The sequence below is a fragment of the Phalacrocorax aristotelis genome, chromosome 4, assembly GCF_949628215.1.
Source record: "Phalacrocorax aristotelis chromosome 4, bGulAri2.1, whole genome shotgun sequence".
NCBI lineage: Eukaryota > Metazoa > Chordata > Aves > Suliformes > Phalacrocoracidae > Phalacrocorax > Phalacrocorax aristotelis.
The window spans coordinates 63,426,476-63,447,578 of NC_134279.1; the positions used below are offsets into that span (position 1 = coordinate 63,426,476).

General features: G+C 36.4%; 1 protein-coding gene across 2 annotated transcripts in view; it reads right to left on the minus strand.

The window, feature by feature from the left end:
• Positions 1-21,103, minus strand: part of STIM2 (stromal interaction molecule 2) — a 70,639-nt gene that overhangs the window by 32,804 nt on the left and 16,732 nt on the right. The window lies entirely within an intron of this gene.

The following is a 21,103-nucleotide window of genomic DNA, read 5'->3' on the forward strand; positions in this document are numbered from 1 at the left end:
AACAGAGAGCAGTGAAGGAAGAGAAAAAGAATTGTCATGTCTTATAATCATAGCTTCATAAAGAGATAACAAAGGGATGGTAACTACACAACAGATCAAATTCAAAGTAGATAGTACTACGGAACACAAAATATTCAATGAGGACTACAGGAGAAGAAAGGACACCACAAAGAAAATTCAGCTGATAACAATACATGGTATCTCAGTCCTGTATGCCCTGGTCAAAAAAGCAGTCACTGTGGAGCAGGATTCCAGGTCAAAAATCGTATGTTTTCATTTGCATTCACTACTCAGGGCTCATGATTTGTGCGGATCTGGGGGCTCTGCTTCCGCCATGTCAGGCTGTTATCTCTGTTCTTTCCACTCCACAAGGCACATGCCAAATACTCCAAAATTCTACAATGCATGATGATCAACCATCACTGAAGACTGCTCTTTCACAGACCTTGGCATTAACTAATAGCTAGCTAGCTTTTTCATTTATTCTGATATACCAAATACCAAAGAGCGGAAGGTGAGAAGGATACAGAAATCATTTTTTGAAAGTTCAGATTTAGTAAGATAGTGAATTCCTACTGTAATAGCCATTATAAAAATGCACTGACTAGTCCCACGAACTGGTACACTCCACTTTAATCATATCAATGCACATAGAAATTGAGGCAGCATATGAGCAATTTTTTGCTTCTTCCATTCTATCAAAGGGTTAAGCTTTCTTGTTACTACAGAATTTATTAAAGACTCACTTATATAAATTATGAAACAAAAGCACATATTGAAACTGAGAGGATCAAGAGTATGCATAGAAAAAAATTTATTGTGTTAGTATTTTCATACCAATTGAGTTGGCATGATTCTGCTTTTATGTCTTTACTATACATTTAAAAATAATCAAAAATAATAGATGCTGATAAGACTCAGATTGCAGAAGGCCCCAAAGCCGAAGTCCGAAGGTAGCAGCCATGGCATAGCTAGAATCTCAGGTGCACATTAATGGGACTGTTCCCTATAGCTAGACATCAGTCAATGCATTCTTACTTTATACATCAGTTTTATTACACAGAAGTTGTCACCCTTTATCTGTGCCCACGTAGCAATTAAGAGAGAAAAAAATTAAAAACCAACCCCCAAAAAACCACACACAAAAAAACCCCAAATACCTCACCGATACTGCCCCAGAACAGAGAGAGATGCTGGTTTTAGAGCTACTTCATATAAGTTAGAAGGACAAATTACTGAGCATTAAACAAGGCCAACAAAAAAACAGTTTTCACCTCTGGAATGCAACTAATATTTCTTGAAAAAAGTGAAACAGTAGTTTCAGTTAGGGTTTTGGTTTGGGGTTTTTTTTTCTTTTTTTTTTTCCTTTTTTTTAAGTAAAAAAAAAAATCTATATTTGTCCACCTTTGCTTCTTTAGAAAAAGTTTAACTAGCAGAATACACAGCCTTCAATTTTTGCCTTGCAATGAAAAAATTACTATCACGGGGGGGGGGGGGTGGGGGGTGGTTAAGGACACATCCCTGTAATAGAGCCCTTGGTGTATAAGAGCTTCCCTTGCAATAGTAATGAATCACCTCCAAGTTCTCATAATAACTAAATTCCAATAACCATGAACAAAGAATATGACATTAAATATATCAGAAGAACCACCTTTTTACTGCAAGATTAGATCTATACTACATTTTAAGTTGGAAGAAAGAAGAAAGCATACTTATCAGAACAGATAAGCAGGTCCCTCAAACACACTCAACTTGTTTAATTTGTAGTTAGTTCTGTTCTTACATTGAAGAAAACGTCAGATAAACAGCGTGCACAGTTTGCAGGCACCCACTCAAACTCTTTTCCATTTTGTTCAACTGAAAGCCCTGCTTTTCAAATCAAAGTTTTCTCAGAGTACATTGTCTCAACACTGAGGTTGATCAATTTCTTAATATGAGTATTTATTTACCTTAAATATGCCTTTTTTGGTTATTTAAGCATGAAGGCACTTTAAAGAGCTATGGCTCTTGAGATAAGTAAACAGGCTGCTTGTACTTCAAATGTCCAATATGCTGGCTCCAGGAACACTTGATCTCCCTCTTAAGAGACGATAGAGTTCCAATTGCTCCTTTTGGGGCTGAGAAGCATGAACTAGGACCACATGGACTGTAATAAAAATTAACCCACTCTAAAAAGACTCCAGATTTACCTTCCAGCTTATTTACATATGGTAAAATTAAACATTCCTAGACTGATAACACTTGTCATCCCCCTCTTCAGAGTCTTAAAACAAGAACAAATTACAAAGCCACAACCTAAAGAATAAGTGAAAAGCATTTCACAAGCATACCTATGAAGCCCTACCAAATGCAAGAAACAGCTGATGGAAATTTAATCATCTGCAGCTCTGCAGAAGTTTCTAAAATGCACTATTTTGGATCACTTGCACAGCAGAAACAATTCAAATTAATACTAGATGACGCATGGTTAGAAACTTCAACATGCAGTTAATGAAGATAAAAGCCAAGAGGAAAAGTCTCAAGATACAGCAAGCACAACAAACTCTAAGCCTAGCTGATAATCTGTGTTTCACTTTGAATCCACCCTATTGAATGTGTTCCAGAATTCCAAAGCATTATTGTACTTTAAGGACAGACCTAGTCTGGTGTGTTGTCATAAACACACTTAATCCGAAATCATCATTACAGGGAAGACCACAGAGATGATACCAAGAAGTTCACTCAGCAAGTGATCCTGGTAGCTTAGAATCTGACCTTTAACAAACAGCACAGAAGAATTAACAAAGCAAAAAGAGATACACTTTAGATGAGGTAGACAAGAGGCATACAAGCACACCATGTCACTCTAGGCAGAAGTGATTTTACAGCCCAGTTTTTAATGTTGGTCAGAAGTGAGGAAGTTTCAGAATTTCTGGTCATGATAAGGAAGGCATTTGTTACTAAAAAATTAAATGCCAAGTTTACGGCTTACACTTGGCAGAGGCTTTTGAACCAAACCATCCTCCTGTCTCAATTAGCTCAGTAATTGCCTCCTGGCTCTGAGGCAGGGGTCTTCACCAGTCCAGGGAGCTGTGCAAAGCCATGGGTACAGACCAGTTGTATAGGAAACAGTCTGATAATAAACTGGGTACAGTTATTCAACTCCGTATACAGGAAACTTTGTATTTACAGATAAGGGGAAAGTAACACTTAGCACTTCTTTCTTTCCTTCCTTCCCCCCACCCCCCCCCCCCCCCGAGGCTAAAATAAGGCGAGACTACAAGAAAAGCTTCAGTTCAAAATTCTCCTTACTTTAGAATCACAGCTTTTTCATCCCATTTCCTGAAGGCAGGAGTTAAATTTACAAAGTGAGACTGTCAACACAAGCCAGTAAGGAAAATTAATTACAGCCATATCTTTAAAAGTTCATGTCAGCAAAGCCCTTCCATTTTATTTTAGGAATACACCATTAGAAACTGTTCCAAAGCAAAGGGGTATATGCACCTTGCAGTCTTTCATTTATCCTGCGTTTACTTTCCCCTAAACTGTTCAGAATGAAAAGGACAGACCAACAAATAGCTAATAATCCTGCAGTTATCTCACACACACCCCTTTGCATATGGACACCGGAGCATACAAGCGATGACTATACCAAAGCCTGTGACAGAGGCACCTTCGCCAGCTGTTTGCAGTTCCAGTCTGGCCTCCAAAGCGCCTGAGTCCTTAAGTCCTTTCAATGCCTCCAAGAGCCTTTCTAAGAATACAGGGACACACAAAACCTTTATGATTTTCAGAGGCACCTGGAACCAGATACACCCCTCCAAATGTAAAATTCAATGCCTTTATATTTCCCTATTAGTCCACTCAGAGCAACTCAGATATTGGGAGTTATTTGGAGAGACTGGCTATTACACATCATTTTTGTTCTACGAGAACATTCAGTGTTCACCGAGAAGGAAGAGCACTACTTTACGCTAGCATATGGCAGTCCTATGGAAGCCCACAGTGTTTGCATGACTGCCTTTTTCTGATTAATTCAGAAGTGTACCCTCTTCTGCTAGTTTTACGAATCCTCATTCCTAGGAAGCCATCTGGGATAAAGGGAAGCCTCACAGAAAAGGCAAGCACTATACACAAGTGTCAGCTTCCTAAGTGCAGACTCTCAGCTTAAAATAACTGTTTCAGCAAGTCATGATGACAGAAGTAGGATTTCTTTGCGTTTTCCAGAGCCAAAGCAGGTGGCCAGAATACCCTCAACCCCCCACCAAATACACCTTCATCTAATGAGGATTTCCATTTCTTTTGTGCTTTAGTTTTACATGGTACTTTAATACATTACAGTTTCTTCATCAATTCAATATGATTCTTTTCAAGGGGGTGGGGGAGCTGTAAAACAACAATCATTTTTAAAGACCTGAGTATAAATCCAAGTACCAGGTACAGTAGGGATATTTTAATCCACTGAAAAAACAAGTGTTTGTATGAATTTCACCAGATGTTCAAAACAGCTATTCACTATAAAGGCAAACATGTTGCTTTTATCTTAAATCTTTACATAAGGCGTTAAAATCTTCAAGTGCTTGAAGAGACAGCCTCAGAGTGAGCTTCGTTTAATCTTTCAATTAAAAGCTCCCAAAGCAAATCACTCCTACTTTTAATAATTAAACTCCTCCATATGGCAAGTAGGCTGAGCAGGATATAACAGTTAACTTGACAATGTCATTTGTGACATTTATTTAAATGATTAGAGTGAAAAATAAAGTTTTCATCGCAGCACATCTTTCCACTAAAAACATATTCAAAAAAACAGACAAAATTTTGACAAAAAGGGCAGAATACATTTATCTTCTGATCACAACACTGATGTTACTTAATCGAGCTTCCTGAAGAGGAAAATGCAATAATACTAATGACAGCAGGGAAGGGAGATGGGGTGCAACAGGAAAAGAGGTTTGGGACATTGCCATCTCCAAAGAACTTTAAAAAGTGAAGTTTCACATTAGGCTTCTCCAGTACTCCATACTAGAAACTCAGGTAATTTCTGAAGTTGTGTTTGTAACTCGTGCAACAACAGCAGGTGAGACTCAGATGAAACTCTGGACTGCAGAGTCTGGTATCTGAAGCACTTGTTTCTGAATATATGTGTAATGCTTAGGGACTGGCAATACTTCAGTTAAAAAAAAAACCCAACTACTTGCAGTTCAGCTCTGTGAAAGCTGCCATAATTCGTCTAAAATCCTCTAAACATCCTTCAGTAAAAAAAGATGACATTTCAAACAACCTTAAAATAAATCATTACCCCTTCAATATGTATACAAGTGAACTTTGCATGAGAGATCCACTCCTGGTTTTGTCGCTACTGAGAAGTGTCCACTTTTTCTGCTCTTTCAGTATCTTTTAATATATGCAAATCAATTATATTTTTTCCCCCACATGGAAACTTGAAACTTGATGAGGCAAGACAGGCTTTGATTTTTTTCCCTTAAATCACCATTAGCTCATCTCTGCTTTCTCCACACCCACAAAAAAGCTGTCTAAGTTTGTACTTTTTTTTTTTTTTAATTGGGGGGTGGGGGGAGTGGGAATCCATGAAATCAGTTATTTGAAGCAGAAATTCAAATAACACCATTAGCAAAATCAAGTGTTAAGACAGGTTTTAAAGCTTTTCTAATCTTTCCTAGAAAAAAAAAAGCTTTGAAACAAGCTTTAGAACAGCAGACACTTAACTTTCTCATCATCTGTTAAGACTTTCAAAACATCATACACTACCTTAGAAAACTATTTAAGAACTTCATAGCAACAAAAACATTTATTCAAAGGAAAGATAAAACAGGAATTCTCTAGAGAATTAAATTTTATGTCAAATCTAATTTTCCTTTAATAGCATTAAAAGCAACTATCCCAAATTAGCAATGCTTGTTTAAAAGGAAGTTACAAAAGAGGGTTTTGAATATGTTCAACATGTCAAGCATTATTCTGACAAGACAAAATATCAGTATAAACACCTCATTTAGAATGTTAGGAAAATAATTATTAATTTACAACACTGCTCTGTCTGACTACACAAAAGTCAAGATGACGGGTTCATGGCTTTTCCATCTCCTTTCCACACCCTCCCTGAGCAATGACACAGTTTGAAGGGAAGAGGAAGTTGGACAATTATTGTATACAATGGTCAAAGTAGACTGATGTAGAAGAGGAACTCCTGCCAACCCTAACATGCTGGGTGAGAGGAAACTGGGAGATGCATCTTATGCAAGGCATCAAAAAATCCTCCATTTTTTGTCCTTCCAACCTTACTTGTACTTCAACAATACTTACTATACAAACCAACACACACACGAACTTCCTGTTTAAAAAAAATGCCAGATGTCTGATACCTATCAGCAATAGGAAAGTCTGTCTCACTTTTATTTATTAGTACAAGACCAAGAAGGAACCTGTTTAATGCAGTTTAAATCTAAGCTTTTGCCTCGTATCTCAATTTGGTAGTAAAGACTAATACAGTTTTTTAAAAGTGTTTGATGTAGTCTTTGCACATTATAATAATTAACAACATCTAAAATCAGAATAGCTCCAAGAAAACACACATTTACACAGGTTCAAAGATGACGTAAATTCTTAACTTCACCTGGAATAAAAACACACCCTTACCTCAGACAAAATGAACAAGACAGTGTTTTTGCCTTGTATCCCCTACATGTTTAGAAATTACAATTATCAAAGAAACAGGACTGTGAATTTACTATTTGAGTTCATCTGTCAACAAAACATTAATTAAGCTGACAAACTACAGCTGTGTATTCATATCTATTCAGTGATGATTAGCACAACACATCTAAGCACATATAACACCACACATTTAAGCTTTTTATATATTTTAGGTCTGACCAGTTCTTTTCTGCTGTTCTAACAACTTTCTCCTTTTTCTAACAGCAGACAGCTGGAAAAGACGCAATATATCCCTGATTATATACTTTCATCTGCCCTAGAATTTGTCAGCTCTTAAGGAAGAACAGCAACACAGCATTTAAGTCACTTTCTTAATTTCATTCAGAAATCAGAAAAGCGATATCTAGGTGACCTTTGAACACCTGACAATATGTCCCTGTGATTTCTGAAGCAAACTTCCTAGGAACTGTTTTCTAGATAAAACCCCATCTTGCTTAGAATTCCATCCTTGTTAACACCTCTGGTTTGCTTTAATCTGGAAGCCTGATTTTTAGCCTCCTGGTTAAAGTGAATAGTCAATATTCCGTGTACCAATTACTATTCAGATACAGCTCAAGAGCTAAGCAGAGCATGAGCTACTAAACTCCTATCTGGAAGACAGTGATCTGCAGAACACAACTACTTTGATAGTATGGCTGATAAATTTTGTAACCTATTAAATTTTCATGCTGAAGTAGTAGTTCACAACTTCTTAGAATGGAAAAGTGGATGGGGGAAGCATTTGAAAAGGATTTTACTATCTCACATGATTTTTAAAAAGTTTACTAAAGGCATAGAAAGCTTTACAGATGTGGTTTTAAGATTTAAAAAAGCATCTTTTAAGACCTAAATCCTTACATGTTTAGGCAAATAAACTGAAACATGTTAAAATTATAGAGGAGTTTATTATGGTAATAGTAATTATTTTCATATGAAATTTATAACTTTAAACATATACTTTTAATCACACCAGTTTTTCCTCTGATATATTTGTTTTCACATGTGATTCATAACCATATCCTATATCCATGAATCAGGCATGTAAGCATGACATTGCTGACATTACTGAATTACTTCAGACTTCTACACCATCTGATCTAGTATGTATATTATTAACTGTTCTAACCAAGGAATCAAATTTAATCCTCTGTGAGCACCATCTGTAGCATCATCCGTTCCCTCAGAGTTCCTGTAACAACATGTTGTCAGGATGTATTTATACTTTAAGAGAGCATATCAGAATTATATAACTGAAACCTAAATTAAAGATGTAACGTTGTACTTACAATAAAAGAAGCTTAGCGTCAGGGCACTTTTTATAATACACAATCTGTTAAGATTCTAGCATTTGAGTATTAAATGTCGCCCTGTGCAATGTTTATACTTTCAGAAATACAAAGGCACTAAGTACATAGATTCATTTTGTTTAATCAATAACACCATAATGAAACATTTCCTCTTAGCACCATTCAATTAAGGATATATAACCATCAGTTTCTTTAAATAGTCCTATTAGCTTATGTGAAGATTTAGTAGTGCAGGGTGTTGTCTAGTTAAGGACTATCCTACCTCCAGAAGTGTACATGAACTGTCTGCAGTTAGCACTCATATCCAACTCCAGACTGCACAACTGACAGTTTTGCTCCTACTAATATGCTGCTAAATATTTTTCTCATGATGAATTTCACCAAGCAATAAACTAGGCTGACAAATCTAATGATCCTGTCCCAGTTCACCTTGGCTTATTTGATGCAAGTATGATCTAAAGAGCCCTTTGGATTTTTTTTTGTTTTTGTTTGGGGTTTTTTTTTGTTTGGTTGGTTGGTTGTTTTTTTTAAGTTTCCAGAATGTGTAAAAAAAAAAAAAAAAAAAAAGAGTCACACACCTTTGGAAATAACATGACATCATTTTGCTATTGCTCAAACTTAACACAGCTATTGATATTTACAGTTATCAGAATGTTAGAATAAACCATAGTGGCACATACCCTAAATATATCTTGGTTGACACCATTCTGATAAACATTTCTGGGCCCATCAAAATAGTAGCAAATGGTGTAGTATTCCAGTATAGTTGTTAAAATGGTCATTAAAATAGAAGACAGTTCTTACTAAGCATACACTGGAAACTCATACTCTGTGCATCAAGTCATGCACTGGAACACACTGAGCAGCAAAACATGAAACTCAGTTCAATTAACTGCAAAATTTACAGGCCATAGAGTGTTACAGAGGATTAATTCAAAACGGATTCTTTTCTTAAAAAATCTAGTACAAATACACAGCTCTTCCCCAAAGAGTTAAATACAATTTGCATGTAAGTTTAAAGTAGTAGTCTTCCACACCTAAACAAATCTCAAGAAGTCACATGCAAAAGAAAACTGAGGTTCCTGAACATTCTACATTTGCCTGAGCAACACGCTTTGCCAAATCCTACTTGTACAGCGTCAGATACCATCACTTGCTCCCCAACAGCCTGAGCACATGCAGGATGCAAGGAAGAACCAAAGCAATAATTTCACATATGCTCTAAAGCAGAATAAGCCAAAGACTAATGCTAAAAGGATCCCTATCTGTTTGCGCCCCCGCCATTCGTTCATGTCCCTGTACTATCCCCTTCCTTGTACTAAATGAGCACATTTGTGCAATCATGCTACAGGAAGGATCAGGAAACTGATTCTGCCTGAATTGGTTCTCTATAAGCCTGCACAAACACTTGCGACAGCAAAAGTGGGGGGAGGAGGAGGAGGAAACCCATGCTGAAGGCAGGCAGAACCACACTTTACAGCCAGTGCTGCTGCTAAACCCTGGTCCTGATGTGCCGTATATTACAACTGAATCTAGCCAGCAACACAGCAGAGGAGCAATAAATTGAGAAATTGATTTAATGCAGTGGAACAACATCTACACTACTTGAGCGGAAAACTCCGGCTCCTTATTTTTTTTTTTTTTTTAGACCGTTGCTTTCTCTACTAGGAGGCAGAGGACAAGGCCATGTCCTAGACTACTTGTTGCAATTAACAACTATCAAGCAGAAAAATTACATACATATTTACCTGCAACAAGCTGACATAATGGCTGGACTTTAAATACAACATTGAACCCTCTACTTAAAACAATTAGCATTTTTTTCAAGATTTCATGGCCTATAAAACCTAAAACAGACTTTCGTAACACTAGAGCAGGAGTTGGAGCAATAGCAAACAAATAAAACACTCCACAGGATTTGACAAAACAGTTTCTAACACTGTTGCCAGCAAGCTTAGAATTTGTCCTTTCTCCGAAGGTCTCCCCCACGAGCCTAGAGAAGTCACAAGCTCCAGATGTAGCTTACTTTGGTTGCAGTCAGTCCGCATCATAAACACTAGGTCATCAGTCACACCTCATCCCTACAAACTTGCACCTGCAAGCTCAAGGTGTCTGCTAAACACGTCTGTCACAAATATTGCTATAATTTTGTAGTCCCTTCATTCGAGCTCCAATTTTTTAACCAGTTTCCAAAAACCAGGAGCCAGAACATGCATTAAAAATTCAGTACACAGGACTATTTAAAAAGGCAACATAAAAGGATCTATCCCAAAGCTGACAAACTATGACACTTGGCTACGTAAAGCCAAGTGAGTTTGTGCCTGGGGTTTTTTTTGTTTAGGAGCTTTTAAAAATTTTTATTATTGACAGCATAAGGCAGTTTTCTGAAGAGAAGAAACAGTCAGGAAGATACTTATGGAAAGCTCGAAGGAAAGAACAAGGATGTATAAAGGTCTTTTAAACACTGACAAATGAGGTTACAACCAACTGCAAAAGAATATTAGTATAAGGTGTTTCTAGAGGTAACCAATGACATTAAGATATATATAATCTACTCTTAAGTCCTTGCTTGAGTCCCAGTGTATGTTCCTGACATACACTGGGAAAAGGCAAGATTAAATGAAGGGCAGTAAACTTTTTTCAGATGATGACTACTTTTACTTAGGAGAATCATTACAGGAACTTCACGATATATATCTATAGCTTATTTAAACATAAGATTTCCGTGTATATTTTAGAGTCTGACGTAAGACTTTAAACACTAATATTGATTTGTATCTATCTGATTTGGAAAGGCTAAAGCATGAAAAATAATACCCTAGATTTCTTTTAAACTCTGCTGGAGACATACTGCAAATGGAACTGGCTATCTCATTCACAGAATTACCAATGCTTCTGTTGCTAATTGCTCTCTGCAACAGACAGAAGTAGGGAAACAGGCACAGAGCCAAATTCCAACAGACCTAAGTGTTTCCGCTACACTACCTTTCTTTAGTATATCAAATATCAACACATACAGGCAGTCCATCATTTTCAATATAAAAAAGGAAGTAACTTCCAAAAGTTTAAAAAGCCACCAAGCCACCTGCCCATCGTTAAGCACAAGCAAAAGTAAACCAGAACCATGAATGACTAATTCTGCTTCAATACATTCAATTAGATCCCATTTTCAAAAACCCCAGGAAGTTCATTTCACATGAGAACTTCTGCTTCTGTGGGAAACAGAAATATGTTACAGATAGAACATATAGAAAACCACTTTTACTAAATTAGGATTGTTTTCAAATATGTTGGTGTTTCTGTCTTGTTTTATTAAGTGTCCTGTTGCTTGTTTATGGTCTCCACGGACAATAAAACCCATGTTAAGTTCTTCATTCACGTCTCAAAGCGAAGCATGTTTCGTAATGTTATTCTACTTTGTAATTTCACTCTGGTTTAAACAAATACAAGGAACATATATTCTACAGCTTCATCTCCAGGGTTTATTCTCAAGCCCTAAATTCAACACCTGATGAAGCTGACATCCAAAACCCCAACTATTCCGTGTCAGTCACGTCTATCAGTCAGCATAAATGTTTTAATCTTTTCTATATTAACACAGTGACTTGTAGGTTATAAATCCTTGCTTTAAATCTGTTTTTATCTATAACCATTTTAAAGCTATTTTTATACCAAGTCATCTGCTGGGGGCAGGGGGACAATGTTTTTCTGTTCTGCATTTCTGAGGAATACTGAACACAATCAAAATACAGTTGATACCAGAAATGGGTAACATAGTTATGCCTTACTCTCCATAAAAGTTATGTTCTACATTTACTCTATTAAAACAAAGGACACAGTTTCCTCCTTTCATTAAGTTTTATTTCTTTAGTAATATTTAAATTAACACATAAGTTAACATGGAAAGGTTTATGGTTAACATGAAAACAGATAAACAAAAACAACCCTTTTCTGACATTTAAAATGTTTGCTGAAGTTCTCTTCACGCAAATGAAGTTTTACTACCAATGCCAAACCAAAGCCAGGTGACATTGCCTCTAAAATCATAAATAAGTATTTTTAAACTTACTCAGTTAATGTTATCAAAAAAATAATCAAAACATTTCAGACTAGGAGGGTACACAGAAAAATTCTAATTCTATTCAGAAATTCTCTCTGGAAACAACATGAACCTTATTACGCCTTAGGCACATGGTTGAGACAGATCAAAGAACAGCAATATTTCTATATGTGACAAAGATGGGGCTATTACAAGAAGAGGACTGAACCCAACTTTGAAAACCATGGTTTTAGTATGTTTTTTCAAAGTGGTAGCATCACAAATTAAAAGCTTACCATATTCCAAGCGGACAGCTATCTTGCAGAATTATTTTCTCACTTCCTTTACCTATGGTAACATTACAAGCAGCCCACGCCAGACAGACTACACTGCTGACCGACTACCTTATTAGCTTTGCAATTATCAGTTAAGTTCTCAATTCTTCCTTCCTTTCTTTTCTTTAAAATTTAATTTTGGTATCTAAAAATCTTAAGATTTAAAGGAGGAAGATTCAAAGCATTAGAGAATAACAGTCTTCCAACTAGGCATATCAGAAATTCAATTTGAAAACTTTCTTATAAACAAGTCTACAAATTTACTTCTCTGAGCTACTAATTCTCTATCTCATGCAAGATAATACTCTCAAGAAACAGTCTGAAGCTATTGTTTTGAGTGATAAACTCTCCATCTTTTTCTCACTGAAGTAACACAAAATTATTCTGTTTTCTCCCTCACATGCCTCCTTAAACTCAGTTGAATAAAAGATCCTTTCTACATGTGATTTCACCTGGTTTCTCTCCAAAGCCTAGTGGTTCTTATTCATATGTGATGGTCTAACACACAAATAACCTCCAGGCAGAAAAATTCTTTCAAAAAAATCACATTTTCAAGTTCTTAGACTGAAGTGAAACATTAAATATCTTCTACACAAAAGCAGGTCATAGTTTTGCAACAAGCCAACCGACAATCTATGATATTCAAATAACTTTTTACTTAAAAAAAAAGTTGCATTTTTTTGACTATATATATATATACACACACGAACATATACACACTCACAGCATGCACCTTTTTGTGTCTTGGAGGCTCATTTTGAATCCATTAATACTACATGTTCTCACTACTTCTTGTGCTCAATGAACTTGTTCAATTTTTTTAGGATTAAAAGAAAACAGTTTCAGTCCTACAAAATTTCAAGAGCACTGATTTTCAGAAAGCTGGGCTTGTTTAGTCTTGTGAAGAGAAGGCTAAGGGGATCTAGTAGTAAGTACCCTGCAACTAACTACTTGGTAGCAGATGGCAAACCCTCCTCAGTAGGGGAAGACCACATAAAATGAGGCAGTCAAATTATACAACTGGGAGGGTCAAGTTAGACATCAGGAAAACCTAGCCCATTTTTGCTAGGAGGGCACTGCAGCACTATGACAGGCTACTCCAAGGATGTGGGGTCTTCACCCTTAGGGACTTTCAGGAGCTGGCCAGATGGCCTGTTCCTACAATGGTGGCATTCTTGCTCAAAGCACAAGTTTGACATCCAGTGGTCCCTTTCAACTAGCATCTCTGTCATCTCTTTTGAAAGGTAGGTTCTAGAAAAACAACTGCCCCCAATACCGAGGGCTCCAACACAAAAATGTAATACCAGTAGTCATTTACGAAGCGTTAATTGTACCCTCACCATATGTTCCTAGGATGCTCCTAGGAAACATGCTGTTGTGAAGAAATTGCTGACCCACTACATTTACCTCCCAAAGTATTATTTAAATATCTAATGATAGAAGAAAGAACAAGGCAAGCCTGAAGAAACCGTTGGAAAATCTTGATCATATCCCAAATGGGATCTTACAGCATTGACATCCGTGCACAGGTTTTACTGCCTTTCAATGCACATATGCAATCCTCATGTCAATAGTAAAGAATGTTTGCATTCATGCATACAAATTAAATTCTCCTTAGGAATACCTTGGCAAAATCTGTATGTGTTTACCATCACATCAGTTCAAACAATACATTGTATATACTGAAGAGATATGAGTTTCAGCAGAACTTAAGACATGCTGAAAGACAATGAAGAGAACAGGTTGTCAAGATATGATATGCCGGCAGAAGCCCAGAGCTTGAAAATAGGGTGACACCCATTCAGAAGAAAGAATTCATCACAGCTAGAATAGGCATATTCGTTCAGCAATGAGGTTTGGGGGTTTTTTTAAAGCTACACCATGTTGTATAACATTGCTTTGGATCTTTTGGTTCCATGAGAAACACTTTTTATATTAGAAGACATTTTGTACACACAACTTTATGAAGGTGAAAAACCTAAATTTCTACTTTACATGGCTGTGTCTAGCCACAAATAAACGACAACCCGTACTTTTAAGTGAGATATCTATTGCAAAAGTCTACACCTTTGTGCCACGTCTAAAGCAAAGCAACTTTCTGACACTGTTAGTTTTCTAAAGCTCAAAAAAGATTCAGTGCTGTTTTGGTAAGAAACATCACCTTTCCTTTCAGCGATTTAAAAACTGAGACATTTGAGACTCTCTACAGATGAATACGTAAAAAGAAAAGAAGGTTTAATGGATTTCTTGATGTTTACACAAGTTTAAACATAAAAATTTTGAGAAGGGTTTATTTTCAGATGCAGAAGAAGGGAAGGAGAGAAAAAGACAGGGTTGTTTCAAAATGCTTTCCATGTTTTTATAAGCACAAAAAGTATTTTATGAAAAAGTGTTAACATAAGTTACTGTACTACAAATGCAATCTTGATCAAAAAAGATTCAAGATGCTGTTAGCTAAGTTGCAGTCAACAGCAGGGGGAAGGGAAAGAGAAGAGTGTGGAAATGGTAGGAAAGGAGATAAAATAGTAAACCATCGGTTTAATTGATCTACTTAGAGCAGTGTAACAAAAGCACCTTACAAAAACACTCAATATATTCACAAAAAATAATTATTTGCAACCTCAGACTATACCCATATTTTGACTGGAAAGCTGTAGAAATTACTGCATATATGAAATGCACTAATACAGAGAAGCAACCAAAATCAGATAATTTTAAGTGAAATTAAGGAGATATGCAGAATTAAAGCAACAGACACCCTGAAAAGTTTCCCAAATCTATTCCAATAGAGTGCATTTCTTGAACTGCAGGTTCTTCCTCAAGAGTTAAAATACTGAGCGCAGAGCTCACTTGGGCATAACTACCCACGGCAGCACCTTACAGAAGGTGCAAACCCTGAAGCAAATTCAGGGCTTAAAGAAAATGCTGACAAGAATTCATGCCAACCTTTTCTGAACAGCATCAGCTGTTCCATATAACTGCACACTGAACTTGAGCATTATTTATCAAAAGGTGGCCTTTAATGCAATTAACTAAAAACTTTTCTCTAACACCTGCCAGGAATAGCTTACTTATTAAGAACTGTTACTTTAAAATGTTAATAACTTTACTCAGTCTCAAGCAGCAAACTGACATGTAAAAAAGTATCAAATATTATTTAAGTTCACTAAATTTACTGGAGTAAACAATTGCCAGTTTCAGTAGGCTTTTTTTTTTTTTTTAATCTACAAGTTTTGAGTACAGAAGTCAGTAGGTAATGTGAATTACTGGCAGTAAAATTTAATCTCTGCACTGTATAAAAGATTCTTTGTGTTTTGGGTGGGTTTTTTTAAAGTGTAATTAATTTAACCCAAGTTTTAATAAACAAAAACTGGAGTTCTTTTAATTCCCTTATTTCATACAAGAACACATGGCTATTGATTTTCTGATCCCTTACAAAGGATTCTGTTGTAGTAAAACCTGATTAATAGAATTCTTTTAGCCTGGCAATTAAAATAAATATTACGCCACTATTTTACAGCCATAGACAAGATTGTAAGACTACGACCCTGACACAAAAATTAAGCATCTACTATTCCAAATACAGAATGCCAAAAACTTACAGAAATTGTCAAACAAAAAAGCCACCCCAACTTTGGTAACAGGGAAGTTGAGAGCCAAGTACAATCACTCAAACGACAACAGAATTCTGCAACACCTGCAGAGACGGTAAAAAACCTACATTATGAAAAATGCAATCCTATGTTGCTACCACAGCACCGCCTTGAAAAGAATCGTTCCTCCCACCCTCATTAAGCATGCATTTCCATGTCAAACAAGAAATTTCAAAAATGCAGACCGGTGAGGTATGAAATTAAATACCCAGCTCCAGAACATGCATTTTCACATACCTTTACTCTAAAGCAAGTATTCCATTTATTCTAAAAACAAGTAGCAAGTAATTCCTGCCCACTCTCTTTAACATGCAACATCATATATTTTTATTTTTAAAAAAACTCCTTAAATGAACACAAGCATACCCTTTTCTTACCTGAAAGGGCTTTCTACCTGCAGGCCAATTTGAAACGACTCCAAAAAAGAGACAGCAAGAGGATGAGGGCTGTCATAAAAGGAGGTATTTTATATGCTTAAACACCCACTTGAACTTTTCAAATTAGATCAGCATTTGTCAGAATTGTATATTTTGTGTATGCACAAAAAAACCACACACTCATGAGGGCAAATTAGCAATTATTTGCCCTCATTATTTATGGTAAAGCAAACATAACCAAAATAACAAGAAGCAAGAAACTAGATAAAATGAAGACAAGCAGGATTTTAGCTGTAGTTTTCCCACAGAGGTGTCTCAATGCAAATGGCCTCTGAAGACTTACCTTTTCTCGCAATACTTATTTTTAATCCCATAGGCATTGCTACATAATAAACTACATCAATATATGCCAAGTTCATATACCAAAAGTTGAGCACAGGCCAATCGACCTACTTAAACACCTGCAGTAGCCCAGTCAAACCCGCAGAGGTAGAATTTGAGAATAGTTTTCAACCTCATTCAAATTAAGCTGAATGGCAATTTAGAAAGAACAAACCTGGGCAACAGTTTCACATTACATTTTACTTCAAAAAAAAAAAAATGCCAGAGCCCAGAATTTCTGCAGTCACCCCTAGCATCTTGATCTAAACCGTAGAGCGCCATCCCGCTCTACCCGCACACTCTACCCTAGTTTGATTAATCAGTATCTTTAGTCTAGAGAATTATCCACCCACATGAAGATGTGATTGATAGAAGCCACACCTCAGAGAGGTTTCAAACAGAAACAAGGAAATCAGGCCATTCAGTCATGTCTGTTGCATCGTGTCTTCCTGTCACCTCTGAGATGGCAAACTGTTACAAAAACCTATCTTCTCATTAGGATCTTCCCTTCTCTGATCAAAGCTCCACCGCCCAGCCACCCCAAAGGTCCCTGGCACAAGCATGAGACAGAAGAACAAACTGCAGCACGAGCCCAGCACAAGCTGAAGCCTCTGTAGTATGTCATTAACTAATGAGGAAGACAATAGAAAGCTGATTTCATAAGTCAGTCTTGAAATTTTCTGTATGGGTGCAAATATTTAACTCGGCTTGCACACACCTCGGGCAGGACTTGCAAAGTGAACACAATCACTTATAGCACATCACTGAGCCGTCTATGGCTAGAACCACCAGCCTGTGGTTTTGTATGCTCAATTCACAGCCAGGAAAACAGCATTATTTGAACAAGATACAGAAATATTTAGTACTCCACTCATTATTTAACACAAAAACAAGTTTACAAGACACTACATATACTGCCAGGTGGCTACGACTACTGACAAGTACTATAATGTAAATCACGGTGCCAGGAGAAGCACACAATGCTTATTCCTACTACACACAAGTTTAATATTTAAAAGTTAAAATAAAGCCAACTTGTTACTTTCTCCTTATACCTTACACACCAGTACAAGCACACCAACGCTGTTGATACAGGAACATCCTTATGCCAAAGACACTCATGAACACAAGGGCAGAAGTGCCAGAGCAACACTTAAAGCTGTCTTGCTGTGGTAGTTCATCTGTTTAAGTGTTGTACATGAACTAAAAAGCCCTGCCTTTCAAGCCCGTCTCAGGGTGGGAAGTTAGGACCGCCTGGTGCTGTGCAGAATCCTAGATGAAGTTCACAGTAGCTCAGAGATCTCAGCAAAGCATTCTATCAAACCATAAGACCTGGTCCATCGCTTTTCACTCCAACATGCTGGTTGTGTTCTTTCATTCCAAATTAATATTTCTGGTGAAAGATGCTAGGGGTATTCTTGTTAAAAGGACCAAAAAAGTACATCAAAAGTCTCACCACCTGTTTATCCCAACTAGAACTTTCCTCCATTAAACAAGATCACAGTGTAACAAAAAAAAAATACCTGTACGCATTTTGCTTTCCCTGTTTGTACCCGTTTTCCCAAAAAGCAACAACAAAATTTCATTTCTACATGATGAAAACATGTTTATATGTGGTTGGTTTTGGTGGGTTTTTTTCTTTGGTTGTTTTTTTTTTTTTGGTTCTGTTTTGGGATGTGTTTGTTTAAGATACTTCCCCTTCTGTTAGGGAACAGAAGAGAGACAAGAAACACTATGAAACTAAAGGAAATAGTATTCCCATAATTACGTATTGAATTGCACAATATGTAAATTTACACAATATGTAAATAAAATGATGCTTAATAGAACTTACTCCAAAACAAGTGGTAGTATTCATCATTCAGTAGGTAAAATATTTTGCTAAGAAAATTTTGCCTTGTTCATTTCAGTTTGGATCCACAGGAATGCTTGGCCACACAGAGCCAATAGGTTCCTAGAACATCCTCCATTTGTTTGCTGTTCAACATAAAATGTTTACCAGATAAGGAAGAACTACAATTCCCCTTACCATCTTCCTTTTACTCGGCCTACCAGAGCACCCTGAGTTTTCTCTTCCCTTATCAATACAATAAATATTGCATAAATACATTCTAGGAGAAAAACAGTTACAATCAGTTCTGTCTGAAAAATGTTGACTTTGTTTCTTGAAAGTAATCTAGTATTTTACCTGAAGTCAAATTTAACAGCCAATAAATTGTACAATATACTTTTATAAGCTGTTGTACTCAATAGAAGACACAGTATAACATGTAAAAACAAGCAAAATACAACTTTTCAGACACAGGATACAAATGCAGCAGAGAAATACTGAACACAATTTATAAAGCAAATCTTTTACACTCGGATGTTTCTCAGTTTATACCCAAAACAAAAGCTGAGACTTCCCTTTTTCCCCATCAATGCTGAATAGCTACAAGTTCAATTGCAGAAATGAAACCGAGCGTAACTATCTTCTTCCTTCCTACTGAAGTTTGCTGTTGACAAAGTAAAGCATGTTAACAGCAAACGTCATCTACGACAATTTGAAGAGAAATCCAAGCCTGAGCTGTGGAGAGGGAAATGTGGAGGCGAAGGCATAGAAAAACTGGCCATTGCTGATCTGCGCAGTAATTCACCTGAGGTAATTATACACATTGGAATGTTTTAGCAGAGAATTTCTTACCAGAACGATTGCTAATTGGTGTTAGCTCCATTAAGTTATTTGCTTAATAAGCAGCTATTAAGTTACTAAACAACTGCAGAGGTAATTACACCTTCCTTGCCTGATGCTATGTGCTGTTCTGCTCATCTCCAAACAGAATGAGCATAATTCCAACAGAAGAAAGGGAAGATATTCATACGCAAAAGGCATGCAATAAAAAACCAATTAGAGGAAAAATAAACCAAATACTGATTTTTTTCCAATTGATAGTAGCTTTTCAAAATACTAGCTAATAAAAAAAAAAAATCCCACAAAAGCACTTTCACATGGTGTAATACAGTTACGACAATGAGTTCTACTAATCATGTCCAAGACACCAAACCTTTTCTCAAAGTGAGACCTACATGATGGATTATCATGTTTATATTAGGTAAGATAAAAATCAAGCAATCTGGAGCAAGTCTTCACTCTTCAGGACATAAGGCAACTAGTAAATGTTTTTTGTTAGGAAGAGTCATACTGATTCCCTGTGTTGCAACTATGTGCTAGACTTCTTGCAATATCCTTTTCTCAAACCCCAAGTAGATGGTTATTTCAAGACATTAGATAAGTTACTTCTCTAATTTTGTAAAACAATTATGTTATTAAACACGTTTTTAACCAGTCACTTCTGACCAGTGAGGGGGGAGATGCACACAACACTATGCCTAAAAGCATATTTGTGAGTAATAGCATCAGTTATTGTCTAAAAGAGCCACCTCTGGAAAAAAAACTACAATTCCAATATTCCTAAAGAGCCTCCATGGATTTCCACATTACAACACCATGGGTAATATACATAGCTTTTCTCTTAAAGAAGTAGACACCAGTGTTTCAGTAAAAGTTGATGCCACAGGAATTGAATCCCTTTCAGGAAGCAAAATCTCAGCAAAATGGTTCTGAATAACAGACAACAGTGATAGATGTTCTGTAGAAACACAAGTAAGTTTGCTCATTTGTAAAAGCAGTAAAATATCGCCCAGGATCGCTTTGTTCCAAATATAATACTTCGGTGGTCTGTAAAGATCTATGGTCACATCCAAAATTTGATTACAATAATTCTTTTTAAATATTAACTTACAGAAGAGTATGATACATGCATACAATCCTCCTTGTCTGTTATCCAAGTCTTTGGAAGTAACCAAGCTCTGGTAAGTAAGGCTAAGTTACCTACAGAAAAGTGAAAAAACCTAACATTTTTTGCAGCATAATTTCAGTAGTACTAATTTTTGGACAATCAGTCCTCATACATACACTAACACAAATTCTGCTAAACCAGTTTGGGTTTTTTAGGGTAGGATTTAGCAATTGGTTTACTTTTAAAAAAAAAATAAGGTGTTTTAGCAGTGTATTAGCTAACAACTTCCAGTCACATAACAGAAGTATGCAAGAGTATTCCATGATTGGAATAAAGAATACACAACTAACCTGTGAGGCACTTTCAGAGTGGAAAATTTCAGAATCACCGCATTTCTCAAAAATAAACAATTAAAGGCATGTCTTAATTTAACATTTCTGTTTTGCTTTATACTTGTTTCTTAACCAGCCATGACAGAATATTGTTTACTTGCGTGAACAAACACACCAAAAGAATTAGAGACAAGGAGTAATCCAAAGCGA